The sequence below is a fragment of the Miniopterus schreibersii genome (genome assembly GCF_964146895.1).
Source record: "Miniopterus schreibersii genome assembly, chromosome: 10".
In the NCBI taxonomy this organism is placed as follows: Eukaryota; Metazoa; Chordata; class Mammalia; order Chiroptera; family Miniopteridae; genus Miniopterus; species Miniopterus schreibersii.
In genome coordinates, this window is record NC_138110.1 from 10,569,051 (window position 1) to 10,585,735 (window position 16,685).

Sequence of the window (16,685 nt, forward strand, 5' to 3'; positions counted from 1 at the left end):
TTCACAACATTGTTTTTATTGTCCCCATAGCAGATGACAAGGGTACAGCTTTGCACATTCAAGGGCATTTCCCTGGAGTAGGACACACCCCAACACCTTAGGGCTCCCATTACAGTTTATGTATGGTTAGATCCTGAAAAGGCCAGAGACGGGCTCAGGGATTACAGAAAGGACCTTTCACGAACAAAACAGGTTTGTTGATCCGCAGTTTTGATTGTCTTCTGTGGTGGCTACAGGTGGAAACCTTTCTCTTTTAAAGAAACCACAGCCTGTAAGTGGAAGGATGTTTTCCTAGAATAGTGGAATTTAAGTGCTTCAGTCTGGCTAATTCATGTTGAAAATAAACTCTTTGTCTCCTTTTTCTGCAAAAGTTACATGTTTGCTTGCAATGGACCAGAAACAAGCCCCGGGAGGGTCAGAGCCCAGGAGAAGTGGGCTTCCAATAAAAATCCTGCAAAGCCACACCCCCAGCCCCAGGAATAGCCTCAGGGACTTGTAGCACCACACTTCAGACTGGGGTAACCTGCTGATATATACTTAATAAATTAAAGTGATTTTATTTATTAGTTTTGTCTTTTAAACAATTATGCAAGTCTTTATGGTTATTGGAGGAAAAATTTAACAATACAGATAAGCCTAACGGGGAAAAAAAATTAACTGTGATCTCACCACTTAGTAGTAGCACTATAAATATTACAAACATTTTGTGTTCTACATCTTTTTCTATACTAGTAGAAACAATTGTTTTTGTTACACTGAATAATATCATGCTCTATGTATTGTTTCATAACTCCTAGCACTCTATATTTGCTGATAGCAGAAGCAATAAAAACTTAGGGCTCAGAGGCAGGGTCTTCAAGCAGCCTGCCTGAAAAATCAAGTCAAAAAACCTGGCTAAAATTGAGGTGTGTGCGTGGCAGGAGGCCTGAAGATGGTTCAGGGATTCTCTGAAGTGATGGCAGGGTTGGAACTCCACTCTATGTTAACCCTGGAACGGAGTACAACTGGAGGGCTAGAGATGGCTCACGTGAGTCAAGTTCCTTTAGCCCTGGCTTTGCAATCAAGTCTCTGCAACGTTGGGCTTCGTTTGATTTCTTAATTTTGTCTTGTTTTTCATCTTTAAAATGTGGGGAATTGAGTTAGGTGATCTATTTCTGAGGTACCTGCCATTCTAAAACATTATGGTTTTGTTTGCTTATAGAATGTGTTCCTTTTATATTGACGTTCCATCTCTATCCAAAGAGAATTTCAGAATACATAAGCAAGATATGGCCCAAAGGCTTCAAATTAATAGATCTCAAACGGAAAGTTGGACCAAGGCAGTAAGGATAGCAAAATAGTTTTAATTCAGGATATAAGGTCAGGAGACAAAATGGAGACATAAGATCTGGCAACCAAAGCAAATGGCAGCTCATACCCACTTATGGGAGTCATGGAATCTCTGCAGCAACTTCTGCGATGGGTAGATGTGAGATTTCTTCCTTGGGTCTTTAAAGCAGTGAGTGATGGAATAGCATTTTATCATGTAACTGGCCTACAGCATCCCTGCAGTGAGTATATGGAATAGCCAGTTTACTCTTGTCAATGTAAGAAACATTCAAACCTGTAAAAATATTTTGTGAGTTTATCTGAGCCAAACTGTCAACAGTTGCTGGGAAGCAAAATCTCAGTGGATTGAGATAATGCTCTGGAGAATGGCAGTTCTGCACCTTATTTTATACATTACAATCAGAAGAGGAGACATGAAATCCATCGGTGGGTTACATGAAATCCATTGGTGATAGATCAGGAGGTGGGAGAAAGCAAAGTGGGGAAATCTCTGGGATTAGATAATAAAAAATTAATATGATAGACACGTGCTTCTTTCACACAGGTGGGTGCAGGATAGTTAACAGTAAACAATTAACTCAGTAACAGTGAGGGGATTTGTGTTCTCCGCAGAGTGGTGCCTGTGCTTTGAGGGGTCTGGAAAAAGGAAACTTACTTTGACATTCCAAAGATATATTATTGTAGATGCAAAAGAAAATGGACAGTTAAGGTAAAAATTGACCTTTGTCAGGGAAGAGGCCGGCCTAGGACGTGACTACCCACCATAAACTGCTTTTAGTTAAAAAGTTTTAATTTCAGACCATCCGTTGTGGTTATCTTAGGTATCAGAGTTTGTAAGGCCACCACACAGGCCTCCCCTGAGCTTGTCTGCTTTAGTATGTGGCCCCTTTTAGTATGTGGCCCGCACTCTGAAACAGGCCTGCTGCATCCCTGCAGTGAGGGGATGGAATCGTTAACTGTTTAACCAGCATAGTACATCCCTGCAGTTAGTGGATGGAATACAGCTGTTGGCTGTATAACCGGCCTACTGCATCCCTGTAGTGAGTTGGTAGAATAGCCAGTTTACTATGCTACTGTCCTAGTGTATCCCTGGGGGGGGGATAGCCAGTTTACTACATAACTGGGGCTACTGTATCCCTGTAGTCTGTAGCACTGTAATTAACAGGTTTTTATTTTTATTTTATTTTTAATTTATCTTTATTGTTGAGAGTATTACAGGTGTCCCATTTTCCCTCCCATTGACCCCCTCCGCTTCGCTCCCACCCCCTCCCCAGGCCTTCACCCTGTTATTAACTGTGTCCATGGGTTATGCATATATGCATATAACTTCTTTGGTTAATCTCTTCCCACCCTCCAGCCCCCTTCCCTCTTTCCTCTGAAATATGATCGTCTGTTGCGTGCGTCAATGTCTCTGGATCTATTTAGTTCGTCAGATTCTTTTGTTCATTAGCTTCTTCTTAAAGAAGACCCTTCAACTTTTCCTGTAGTGCTGGTCTGGTGGTGATGAACTCCTTTAGCTTTTTCTTATCTGTGAAGCTCTTTATTTGACCTTCAATTCTAAATGATAGCTTTGCTGGGTAGAGTAATCTTGGTTGTAGTTCCATGTTTTTCATCACTTTGAATATTTCTTGCCACTCCCTTCTGGCCTGCAAAGTTTTTGTTGAGAAATCAGCTGACAGTCATATGGGTGCTCCCTTGTAGGTAACTAACTGCTTTTCTCTTGCTGCTTTTAAGAGTCTCTCTTTGTCTTTAACCTTTGGCATTTTAATTATGATGTGTCTTGCTGTGAGCCTCTTTGGGTTCCTCTTGTTTGGGGCCCTCTGTGCTTCCTGGACTCGTAAGTCTATTTCTTTCTCCAGGTAGGGGAAGTTTTCTGTCAATATTTTTTCAAGTAGGTTTTCAATTCCTTGGTCTCTGTCTTCCCCTTCTGGCACCCCAATAATACAAATGTTGGGCCTCTTGAAGTTGTCCCAGAGGCTCCTTATACTACCTTCATATTTCTGGATTCTGTTTTCTTTTTGCTCTTCTGGTTGGGTGTTTTTTGTTTCCTCATGTTCCAAATTGCTGATTTGATTCTCAGTGTTCTCTGCTCTGCTGTTGATTCCCTGTAAATTATTCTTTATTTCAGTTTGTGTAGCCTTCATTTCAAATTAGTACTTTATTATGTTACCGATTTTCTCAGTTATTTTCCTAATAGTCTGCTTAAACATCCTTATAAACAAAATTCTGAACTCTGTATATATTAGCTTGCTTGGATCTATTTCATTTAGTTCCTCCTCTAGAGATTTCTTCTGTTCTTTCCTTTGGGACATGTTTCTTTGCCTCCACATTTTGGCTGCTTCCAGGTGTTTGTTTCTATGTATTAGGTAGAGCTGCTATGTCTCCTGGAATTTGTAGAGTGGCTTTGTGTAGTAGGTGTCCTGTAGGGTGCAGTGGCTCAGCCTCCCCAGTCACCTGAGCTGGGCCTTCTAGATGCTTCCCTGTGTGGGCTGTGTGCACTATCCTGTTGTAGTTGAGCCTTGGTTGCTCTTGGCATCCCTGGGAGGAATTGACCTCCAGGCCAATCAGCTGTGAAGACCAGCTGCAGCTACAGCCAGAGAGCTGCTGTGCTGGACACACCCCTATGGAGCAGGATTTACTTCAGTGGAGCTTTGGTGTTCACCAAATGCGCCCCTTGAGTGTCACTTGTGGATGCGGTAGGGTTGTAATCCAGCGTGGTCGAGTCTGACCACCAGGTGCACTGTCTCTGGGGCCTTCCGGGAGGTGCAAAGTCAGCCTCTGCCAGTGCCTTGCCCAGGGCCTCCCAGCATGAGCCACACAGCAAACCGTAGTTGGCTGCTACTTGTGCTGGGCTTGGCGTTGTCCAGGAGAGGCCCAGCTATGAGCCAATGTAGGCTACCGCTAGTGCCAGGCCTGGGGCCACTTATCAAGCTGTATGGTGCCCGCTGCTGCTTGTTTGAGAGATTTTAGGAAAGTCCTAAGCATGAGGCTGGAGAGGTCACTTGCACAGAAAAGCCCCTGGAAATGGCCTGGATGAGCTACAGGTGGGGAGGGGTGGGGCCTCCGGGAATCACGGGGCGGGGCCAACGGTGTGAGCCCGGTGCTGGCGATTCAAATATGGTGCCTGCCTTTTGGCTGTGTGCGGGGAGGAAGCCGCCCCTCCACCTCTCGCCCCGATTCCAGGCAGGTTAGTTCCTCCCCGAGTGTCCCAGGTCCTTTCCAGCTGCTGCCTGGCGCTGGGCTCAGAGGGAGCGTCCGAGTGAGTCCGTGTGTGGGCCATTTAAGAGGAGCTGCTGGGACTCCCCCGGCCTCCATGACCCTCAGCGACAGTCCCTGCTGGTTTCACAGCCTGGAGTTGTGGGGACATCTCTTCCCGGCCCTGGAGCCCTGGGCTGAGGGCCTGATGTGGGGCTGGGAGCTCTCGCTCCTCCGGGAAACCTCCACCTCCGAGATGTCCTCCGGGTTTAAACCGCAGCACCAGGTGTGGGCCCGTGGGGAGTCTCCCATTCAGCCGGGATCCGCCCGCGTCTCCGCCCCTCCTACCGCTCTCGGTGCTTCTTCTTCAGTTCCCTGGTTGTGGGGCTTCTGTTCTGCCAGATTTCAGGAGGTTCTGGGTGATGTTTGTTCTGTGTTTTAGTTGTAATTTTGATGTGGTTGTGGGAGGCGGCGGTGCAGCTGTTACCTATGCTGCCATCTTGTTTCTCCTAACAGGTTTTTAAAAATGTAATTAGCCCACCGTGTCCCTGCACTGAGTGGGTGGAAGAGCCAAGTTACTCGGTAACCGGACTACCCCATTGGACAGTAGATGGAATACTCAGTTTATTTTGTAAGCAGTTAACAGCAATCTCTCTGTTAAGTAGATGGAGTAGCCAGTTTCTTATGCAGCATGACTACTGTATCCATGCAGAGAGTGTGAAGTAGTGTTTTACTGTGTCTGCTGCATCCCTGCAGTGAGTGGGTGGGATATCCAGCTTACTGTGTAACATGCCTATTGCATCCCTGCGGTCAGTGGGTGGAATTACCGGTTTCCTATATAACTGGCCTGCCCTATCCCTGCAGTGAGTGGATGGATTAGCCAGTTTACTATGTAACTGGCTTACTGCATCCCTGCAGTGGGTGGGTAGAATATCAGTTGACTGTTCACTTGGCCTACTATATATTTGCACTGAGTGTGTGGAATAGCCAGGTTCCTTGGCACCCTTGCAGTGCGTGGATGGAATAGAAAGTTTACCACGTAATTGCCCAGTGTCCCCCTGCAGTCAGTGGTTGTAATAGCCATTTTAGTATGTCGCTGGCCTAATGCATCCCTGCAGGTGAATGCATGGAATGGCCAGTTTACTGTATAATCAGGCTATGCATTTCTGCCTTAATAGGTGGAATAGCCAGTTTACTATGTAAGAGGCCATGCATCCCTGCAGTGAGTTTGTGGAATAGCCCTTTTGCTATGTTACTGGGCTGCTGCATCCTTGCAGTGAGTGGATGGAAGTCTTCTTCATCTCTGCAGTGGTTGAAATAATGTTTCCTATGGCTCTCTCTTATAAGTTCATAGCATTATCTCAATGGTAGATTAAGGAAAAGGAGCACTACTGGTGTCCAAACTGTTGTCTTAAGTATTTCTAATAATGTGATTATAATAAATACAAATACTTTTTGGTTTGCTGGACCTGGGAGTTAAAGGACGATGATCTACAGCAGTGTTTTGTAGCCTTCACTGCCCATCACCCCTACTTCTAAGATTTTGTTTTAATTAGTCAGAGGTTGGACCAGCCAATGGAATCTTTTTAACAAACCCAGTTGTTGTGATTTGTGTGTGTGTTTTTTGTTGTTAATCCTCACCTGAGGATATTTTTTCCGTTACTTTTCAGAGAGAGTGGAAGGGGGAGAGAGAGAAACATCGATGTGACAGAGACACACCAATTGGTTACTTCCCGCAAATGCCCTGACTGGGGCCTGGGATCGAACCTGTAGCCCTTCCGTGCTGGGACTGACACTAACCACTGAGACACACTGGCCAGTGCGTGATGTGTTTTCAGTTGTGTGAAGCTGACCTTGTGTCCCGTGGGCCAGCTTCCCTGACAGTTCAAAGTTATTTTCTCTGGCTAGAAGCTGATGATGGGTGGTTTGTGTTGCTGATTACCCTGACAGCTTGCCAGGTGGAAGTAGGTGAGACCATCGTTTTTTTAAAAAATTAATTTTATTATTGAAAGTCTTACAGATGTCCTCCATTTTCTCCCCTTTACCCCCCTCCCCCCATCTCTCACCCCTTCTCAGTTCTTCCCCCGTCTATTGTGCATATTGGGCTGTGCATATATGCTTATAAGTTCTTTGCTCAGTCTCTTCTTGCCTTCTTTCCCACCTTCCTTCTGAGATCTGTCAGTCTTTTTCTTGCTTCCATGTCTGTGGTCCTATCTTGATCATCTATTTTGTTCCTTAGATTCCACATATAAGTGATTTCATGTAATATCTGTCTTCCTCTGACTTATTTCTCTTAGCATAATACACTCCAGGTCCTTCCATGTTGTCCCAAAGGGTAAGAGATCCTTCTTTTTTACAGCTGCATAGGATTCCATGGTGTAAATGTCCTATAGCTTTTTTATCCACTCATCTAGTGATGGGCACTTGGGCTGTTTCCAGATCTTAGCAATTGTAAATAGTGCTGCTGTGAACATAGGGGTGCATATATTCTTTCTGATTGGTGTTTCCAGATTCTTAGGATATATTCTTAGAAGTGGAATCACTGGGTCAAATGACCGTTCCATTTTTAATTTTTTAAGGAACCTCCATACTGTTTTCCATCATTTTATGAGATTAAGAAACCTCTTTGAGTGTATGCCATGATTTTTCATAGAAGACAATTTGGCCTGTTCTCTTTCAGGTTGTGATGGTTAATATTCTGTTTCAACTTGACAAGACCACAGTACCCAGATATTTGGTCAAAAATCACTCTGGATGTTTATGTGAAGGTGTTATGGGTATGAGATTAACATTTATATCAGTGTACTTTGAATAAAGCAGTTACCCTCCCTAATGTGGGTGGGACTCTATCAGCTGAAACCATCAATAGAACAAAGACTAAACTCCCACTCCTCCCCAGTAAGAAGGAATTCTGCCAGCAGACTGCCATTTGGACTCCAAATGCTTACTCTTTCTGGGTCTCCAGCCTGTGGAGCCACCCCATGAGATTTTGGTCTTGGACCTCCACAACGACATGAGCCAGTTCCTTATAATAAATCTCTATCTGCATGTCTTGTTGAATCTGTTTATCTGGAACCCTTAAACCCAGGTGCTGTGGATGGCTTCAGGGACCATTTACATCTTTATGAAATATTATAACTGAGTTCACTTCTGCATCCCAGCCCTTTTTAAATGATTCTTTACATTTTTATTTTATATGATTTCAGACTTTAAAGTTACAACAATAATACATAGGATTCCCATATACTCTTTACCCAGATTCCCCAAACATTAAACATTTTAACATATTTGTGATGTCTATTTCTATATATGTGTATAAATAAATACTTTTTTTGTATTTATTTGAAGGTAAGTTGCAGACTTGATGCTCTGTTACCCCTAAAAGCTTATGCAAATCAGGGAGACTGTCTTACAGAACCATAGTGCATGATTATGTATAGGCACCTGAAAAGATGTTATCAGACAGCCCCCTGAGTTGAAGGGAGAGGGCTGTCCCCTCTTCAGTTCTTATCAGTCTTGTAGGAAAGATTTTAAACAAGTGACACTGGACAGCAGCATTGTAGTAAAGCAAGCAAATTTATACACTTGGCATATAACGCAAGCAGACACTCAGCTAATCTGAGTGCCCTGCATGGTGAGGGTTTGAGGGTTTTATACCCTTCTTCCTATAGGTTTCAAGGTTCCTCTGCCAGATATCTTGGGCACAGACTAGATTTCAGTGTCCTCTTTTTGCTTTGTTGTGGCTTTCCCAGAATTAATGAGAACATCTGTCAAGTCCTAAGGCTGCTGACTTTTGTTCAGTGAGATAAAACTTGCCTTTTTTTCCTTCCCCATTCCCCACTCCTGCCTTGGCACTTCCAGGGTGATTTGAGCTATGTATTCTCTGGTTAGGGAGAAGAGGTATTAACCATTTGTTCTCAAGTTTCCTTGGTTGGGGAAGATAAGGTCTTGCTGCAGGGTGGCTGCAAGCTGCCTAAACTGTTCGACCTTGTTTAATTTTCTTGTCTTGATTTCCCTATTCCATGTGCCCAGGAATTTTCCTAGCTTCTCACTGTCCTGTTACAGTTAAACTTGGGACATTCACAGTGACACCTCCTGCTTTCACACATGTCAGCTTTGCCAACTGTCCCACTAACAAGAAGTACAAATAAGAAAATTGAGTGAACTTTCTAAGTCTTTTTGAGACAGACTAGTAGGCCAGGACAATCAGGATAGGGAGACTGAGGCAGATAGTTAAACAGCCAAGCAATTTGCAGCCATCTGTAAATTCTGTCTTCCCTAAACCAAGGATGCTTGAGAGTAAATGGTTTATACTTCTCCCCAACCAGAGGGTAAATAGTTTAAATCACCTACTCAGGGAGATTGCAGAAATCCAGTTAGTGCCATTTGTGCCAAGCACACACAAGGACAGATGAAGTTAAGAGAATAAATTTCATTTGGGCACATCAACATAAGCTGGTGAATATACTATTGATCTTCCCCTAAAACCTCCCCTAAACTCCCAGCTTTTAAAAACCCTCAAAACGAAGGTCCCAGCATGCACTCTCCCTCCCAGGAGCATGGCTGAGCCTTTCCCTCCCCCCTCTTCTTTCCCCACAGGCATGCATCTCCTAGACCCTAAGGGACCCATGAGGCTTGCAATTAGGGTAGCATTGGGCAGCTGCAGCTCATCCAGGCTAACCCCCTGAGCCTGTCTCCAAGGTCCCCTTTTCTCTGATTTTTTTAATGAGCCAAAACAGCCCATCCTAGGCTCATTTCCCTGCCTAGTCTTCTGTTGATGCTTCTATTCTAGGCCCTTCCTTATTTTACTGTCCCCAGCTTTAATAAACGTCCTCTAAAAGTCACCAGGACTTGTGTTGTGAAATGTTCCCTGCATGAAGTCAAGAACCCACACACTACCATGGGCCCTAGGCAGGCCCACTCAGGGCCAGGTCCCCTTTCCAGTAACATTTTCAGATTATACCTAATTTTATTTTTATTTAACACAAGCAAGACTTTCTTTAGAGCCCAGCCGGTGTGACTCCGTGGTTGAGCATCAACCCATGAACCTGGAGGTCACAGTTTGATTCTCGGTTAGGGCACATGCCTGGGTTGTAGGCTTGATCCCTGGTGGGAGGCGTGCAGGAGGCAGCTGATTGATGATATTTCCCTCCCATTGATGTTTATCTTTTTCTATCCCTTTCCCTTCTTTTCTCTCTAAAAATATCAGCTAAAACATATTTATAAGAAAGATTTTGTTGCCCTCGCCTATTTGGCTCAGTGGTTAGAGTGCCGGCCCATGGACTCAAGGGTCTTGAGTTCGATTCTGGCCAAGGGCATGTACCTCAGTTGCAGGCTCGATCCCTGGCCCTAGTTGTGGCGCATGTGGGAGGCAACCAATTAATGCGTCCCTCACATGGATGTTTCTCTCTCCCACTCTCTTTGACAAGCACTGGGAAAAATATCCTCAGGTGAGGATAAAAAAAATACATATTTTGTTAAAAAATAAAAGGCTTTCTTTACATTCTAAGACATGAAGCAAATAAACAGCAGGTGATAGGTAGCTTTTTTTTCACCTTATACAGAATGGGGCCCTTAGGATATGGTGAAGGGGGAACACGGTAGTTTGGAAAAGTAATCGGGCAGCAGAAGAGTTTGGTTCACAGTGTCTTCAATAGTCTTCTGGGGTAGGAACTATATGTAATTTAAGTTTTAGTTGAGTATCTTCTCTCAGCCTTGAAACATTGTTTAAAATAAAAAGTGAAAGTAGCTCTGTTTAAAATGCTGACTAGTACCACACTAGTTATAAGTTTGGCTCTGGCTTATCTGTCAGCGATAAGGAGACTGCCCTGTTTGGCTCTGGGTTGGGAGTGAATAGACATTTTGCAGAGCTTAACAGCATGGGAAGGCAGAGGATTGTAAAAATGTGATATTGTGGAGTGTACATAAATTTGTTTCCTGCAGAATTAAGTGATCTCTCAGATTTTATAATTTTATTATATTTTACATTTTCCAAATTGACTTTGAGCAAAGAGACCATGTTCTAGACCTAGGTACTGCTACCTAAAATGAAAAAGGAAATTATGATCCATGTTGAGACAGAATCCACCAGTTACTCATGGGAAGCCAAGTTCCTGGCACTTAATTCTAAACATGCTTGAGTATCACTTCGTAGGTTGGGGTTCAGAGATGTGGTAGGTAATATTAGCTCAGCACCCTTATACGATACAGTTGTGGCTTTATAGAGCTGCTCTTGGTATGACCCTCCAAAAAGCAGCTCAGATGCAGTAGAGTGGATGCTATGACATATCCGTGGAGCTGCGGCTGCGCCTCCATTGTCTGAACCACACCCCTCCTAGCATTCCTCTCCTCATTGGGCTGAGCTGGGGAGGGTGACAGGAGGGAAGCGGTCCAGTATGTTTGGAGAGGCTGGGAGCACACCAGAGCTGGCTAGTGGAATGCTGTGCTCACAACCTCTGTGTTGGGTCAGTGGTCAGTGTCCCTGTGTCATGTCAGGGCCAGCTCTGCCCTGTCCAGCAGGGAGGCAGCAGTTCGATGTGGGAGCCATTCTGTGCTCACCCAGCCACAGTAAGATGACTGGTAGTATGTTAAGACCAGGGGCATGGACAGAATCTAATAGACAAGAGTGGCGTTGCTGCATTTTCCTGGCACAGGATGACATCTTTGGCCACCTCGGCCTGTAGAATGATGTTCTTCCTCTTGGCAAAGTTGAAAGCAGTTGCCCAGTTTTTGTTGTTGTTTGTTTCTCTAAATGTTAGAAAAAGTTTTTTCTTTCCTTTTTCTGCAAGGCATTCAGACCCTTCCATAAAACAGACTCTAAAATCTCTCAGGAGAGGGAAACGAAATTGGAGATCTCTCTAATTAATCTCAGTGTGTAAAGAGCAAAATAAGGCTCTACGAGCTGCTTTTCTACTTTCCTGTGATGTTACCTGTTGGTGTGGCCTTTGTGTTTACTACATAAACCCAGTTTTAAAAAATTAAGGCTGTCTCTAGGTCATTTAGCACTTGTTATAGTCATGGCAGGAAGGGACCATACAAGAAAGGTCAGTGACCCATTTCAGCACCCCAGGTGGCAGGCCCCTCAGAGCTGCTGTAGAGAGGTTAAGGGATCCCTGTTCTCAGGCTACAGCAAGTGAGGGTCCAGTTCTCTGACCAGCACTCCCTGAGCAGGGAGGCCCTGTCCAAGGTTGCACAGATGGCAGCTGGGGAGGCCAAAGGGGCTAGGGGACTGGAAAGAGACTGGGCCTGGCCTGGGATGGCCTATGGCCTATAGCACCAGAGTTCCTTTGCAGGCAAGTCCCCTAGCCTGTGCCTTCAAGTGTTTTTGTGGGGGTTTTTCCCCCCAGAACTGCCAGGTCTCCCTAAATATCTGTACTGGTGAGGGGCCAAGGTTCTCTGAGTCCAAGCCTACCCCTGTTTCGAACCCACAGTGGCTGTGGTGTTCTCCGAGAGGTGAAGTGGTGACCCAGGGCAACCTATGGGCTGGGGCAGGTATTGGAATTGGACCCCAGTCTGCACAGTTCAAAAGTCTGTGCATCTTTTTAGCTCCTTCCATTTCATGGTTTTTACTCTGAACCATTTTAAGATACTAAGGCCTTTCTGGAGGGAGGGGAGGTACAGTGCTATGGAAACTCCATATAATACTAAATCAGTTCAAGTGTAGTGTAAATAAAGCCCAAGCTGATGAGAAGTCAGGAAGGTGCATTGGGCCGTGAGCAGTAGCGACAGCTGTGGTACTCGAGTGGCTGTGTGGATTCATTGATTACACTGCTATGTGTTTGTGACTTAAAGGGCATTGGAATTTATATACTAATTTAGAAGCCATGTATTCAAATAATCATAAAGTTTAAAAAGGCAAAGACTGAACTCCATGTGATTTAAAAAAAATCTTTTATTGATTTCAGAGAGGAAGGGAGAGGGAGAGAGATAGAAACATCAGTGATGAGAGAGTCATTGATCAGCTGCCTCCTGCACACCCTCGACTGGGGATCAAGCCTGCAACCGGGACATGTGCCCTGACTGGGAATTGAACCACAATCTCCTGGATCCTAGGTTGATCCTCAACAGCTGAGCCATGCTGGCCTGGCCTCCTTGTGGTTTTTTAAATATGTGTGCATTTTTTTCTATTTGTAGATTTAACTACATGTGGAAAATTTTCTAAAGTTACATATTGAGAAGTTTTAACATGTTTTTCAGTTTCCTTTTAGAGGCACTGATGGAGGTGTTCAGTATCTTTTGTATTCCACGTCCATGCTTTTCTCCTCAATCCTTCTCATGCGTTCCCCCTATTTTGTTCACTTTTTCTCAGCCAGGTTTCTGTTTTCAGCTTTGCCCTTGGTTCGTGTTCATTGATGCCTCCATTTCTGTGGTGGTTTTATTTCTTATTTTAATTCTTTTCCATGCTTGGTCAGGTCCTTGCATTACCTTAGCAGGATTTCTTGACTTCTTGGATGAGTCTGTATTTATGAATTTCATTTGCCCCTTGGCAAATGCTGGGTGTTTCTTGCCCATCATATTTCCCGTCTGTCTTCCTGTTTTTACTTTCAAGATGTAGATCCTGAGCCCCATCTCTTGGAGTGGAGGGAATTCTTCCTGAGTCAGCTGTTTGCAGCTGGCTAATGGGGCAGGGGCCTGGTGTGTGTGGCCTGGAGGAAGCAGCCTCTCCCTGGTTCCCAGGTGTGTTTGTGTGCATGTGTTAGTGTGTGCATGCTCAAGTGTGAGTGAGTGTTGTAAACCAGTAGTCATTGGTGTCCATTCAACACCAGCAGGTATCCCCACTTTGGGGTATGGCAAAGAAGCAAACTTTATTCAATGCAAACTGCTCAACTGTGATACAGCACAGATCTGAGGACAGCATGTCTGTGGAACACCTCTGCAGTGTTACAGCTTAACTGTGAAGCAGCCCAGCTGAGGAACAGAATGGCAGCCAGGGGGCCTTGGGCCAGGACCTTTCTAGCTAGACAGTTCTGCTCTGCTTCAGTCTTTCTCACTCTGCTCCGGCCAGACATCTTTGGCATTTCATCTTCGGTGTTTCATCTTCAGTGTTTTGGCTAGAACCAGGGAAATATAGTCTTCAGTGTTCACTGGAAAAGGAAAGTGTGCTCTCCAGCCAGAGGGGAGCTCACTATGTAGACAGAAGTCCTTGCACAGTCCAAATGAGGACTCCAAATCCTGGCAGTGTGATTGGTCCAAAAGGCACTTTCCTGATTGGTCAGAATGGAGCCATTCTGATTGGTCATTGAAAATGCAAGGGAGGTATAGCTGCACAGCTTGGATTGGATGGGGAAAGCCTCAGTCCTATTGGCTGAAATAGAATTCCAGGAACTCCTTTATAAGGGCTGGCTCAGACGGCAGAAACACAGTGCAGGCAGGCAGTTCAGTACAGGCCTCACTTTGACGTGCTGCTTGCATGAGAGGCCCCTGTGTAGAAATGGCTGCTAGGCCCTGTTTCTTTTTTTCTTTTTTCTCTTCAAGTTGAGCCCAGTTAGCCACCAGGAGCCTTGTTAATAGGTGTCTTCTATCTCAAGGTCCACAGTGTGAGTGTGTGTGCATGTGTGAGTGTGCATGTGAGTGTGTGGGTGTACAGGTGTGAGCGTGCAGATGAGTACTTGAGTATGCATGTGCACATGAGTGTGAGCATGTGTGAGCATGTGTGCATGCGTGAGTGTGCACGTGTATGAGTGTGAAGTGCTTTATCCTTTCCCCTCCTCAGAAAGCAGGGCCCAGCAGTGAAGTCCGTCCGTCCCCGCCTCCCCCCTGTGCTGCTTGGTGGTGAAGTGGCACAGGGCTTGTTTTCAATGCGGCACTTAATATCCCCATGACTGTTTTTATTTTACAGAAATTTCTTTTTCATTTATAGTTCTATAATTTTGATTTTTATATTTAGGTCTTTAATCCATTTTGAATTAATTTTTGTATTTGATGTGAGGTATGGGTTTGTGGATATCCAGTTGTCCCAGCACCATTTGTTCAAGAGACTGTTCTTTCCTGCTGGATTTTTCTGGGCATTTTTGTTGACAATCAATTGACCCTAAATGTGAGGGTTTATTTCTAGGCTCTGTATTCTATTCTGTTGCTCTATGTGTCCATCCTTATGCCATTACCACACATTTTTTAATAGCATTTTATTCCTCATTCGAGGACATGTTTTTATTGATATGAGAGAGAGAGAGACATCAATTGGTTGCCTCCTGTATGCCGCCCAACCCGGGATCAAACCCACAACCTTTTTTGGTGTATAGGATGACGCTCCAACCAACTGAGCCACACCAGGCAGGGCACCTCACAATCTTGATGACTGTGGTTGTATAGTAAGGTTTGAGAATAGGAAGTGTGAATTCTCCAACTTCGTTCTTCAAGATTGTTTTGACTATTTCAGGTCCCCTGCTCAGTGCCCAGTTAGTGTGGGTGGGCATCCTCCTTACTCACATGTGGCTGAGTGGGTAAGAAAACAAGAGCCATACATTTGCTGCCTCTGAGAGACTCACTTCAGATGGAAAGACACACAAGACTGAAAGTGAAAGGGTTGGAAAAATACAGGGTGAGGCAAACGTAGGTGTACAGTTGTGAGTATATGAAACACAGGGTTTATTCTTGTATTATTTATTATTGTGTTATTTTCCGTTTGAACGACGTAAACCTACTTTTCCCCACCCTGTATATTTTATGCAAATGAAAAAAAGTCTGAGGTAGCAGCACTTTTATCAGACAAAATAGGCTTGAATAAAAAGGCGCCAAAAATAAAATTAAAAATATATATATAAATTTAAAAAATAAAAAATGGGACATCTGTAATATTTTAAACAAAAATAAAATTATAGATAAATAAAGGCGCGGTGGGCACTCCGGTGGGCGCAGGAGGGAGCGGCCGGCGCGGGGTGCCGAGGAGGGGGCTCCGGGCCGCCTGGCTGCTCAGCCGCTCCGTTCGAGCTCTCTGAAAACCAGCAGGCTTCCCGTTACTGTATGTGAGCGAGCACAGGGTCCGAGAAGGCACCAAGCCCTCTGGCCTCCGAAGAGGGCCCTCCTTGCCCTCCACGCGCCCCGTCCTGCACGAGGAGTCCCTGCGCCGCCACCTCTGTCCCTGTGGCTCCGTCCAGTCAGCGGCATTCCCGGGGACCCGAGCTCCCTGAGAGCCCACGGGAGCCAAAGTCATAGGCTTTTTCACCCCAAGCCCGTTCCGGGCTTCCAGGGGGCCTACGTGGTGTTCCAGAAGCCGAGGGGGTGCCGGCTGCCTTGGCCCTGGAGGGCCCTTTGCTGGTCTCGACAGAGAGGCACCCGTGAAGGGCAGCCTCCCGAGTGGGTCAGACTCCCTGCCGGACCCAGAGGCCCCGAGGTAGGAGTGGACACGGTCATGGAGGCGTATGGCAAGAAGAGCGCCACGGAGGAAGCCCAGGCCGAGGAGGAGGAAGGGGTCCCCGACGCCGAGGGCTGGGTGGAGGTGACCCGCCTGGTGGGCGGCCTGTGCTCCCCCGCACGGAGGCAGCCAGCCTGCGGGTGCTGGAGAGCGAAGAGCAGAAGCGCGCCCGCAAGGAGCTGCTCAGCTTGGACGCCCGGCAGCACCGTGAGGCCAGGATGGAGCGCCTCTCACAGCTGCGCAAGAAGTTGGAGGGGGACCAGCGGAGGATTGAACTGATGCGGGCCCAGCGCAAATTCCGCCCCTCCAGAGCTGGCACAGATGGGTAGTGGGTGGCCCGCGAGGACATGAAGGCCTGGGTGCTCACTGCCCAGGCTAAGGGGCTGCCACATCAAACAGTACCGAACATCTGAGCCCACACACAGCGGGGTGAAGGACAGCGTCACCCCTCAATCCCTGTGCTTCAGCTGTCCTGAGCCCAGTGCGGGTGAGGCCTGCCTGGCATGAGGACTTGGCCTCAGGAAGCCACCGGCCCAGGAAGTGGTTCCTTCCCGCTCCTGCCCTCTTCACAGCCTGTCTCTGGATCTCCTCTAAAAGCCAAGTGTCTGCTCTAGTTCCCCCTAACCCTCAGTGGAAACGCGCCCACTGCGGTGAAACCGCAGAAGCAATGAGAGAAAATACAAGAACAGTTTACTCTTCATCCAGGCGGGCAGCAGGAAGAGGCTGCAAAAGCTGCTGGGCTGCAGGCCAGGTGGGCACATCCCAGCCCCCCCTTCCTGTAGCACCACCAGCTCACTGCAGATGATCA

General features: G+C 46.0%; 1 protein-coding gene and 1 pseudogene across 4 annotated transcripts in view; both read left to right on the forward strand.

The window, feature by feature from the left end:
- Positions 1–16,685, forward strand: part of PYGB (glycogen phosphorylase B) — a 57,381-nt gene that overhangs the window by 1,845 nt on the left and 38,851 nt on the right. The gene's annotated exons all lie outside the window — the stretch shown is intronic.
- Positions 1,019–16,206, forward strand: LOC308562772 (ribosomal RNA-processing protein 7 homolog A pseudogene; annotated as a pseudogene). The gene is made up of 2 exons: positions 1,019–1,027; positions 15,454–16,206. The product of its transcript is annotated as a ribosomal RNA-processing protein 7 homolog A pseudogene (transcript).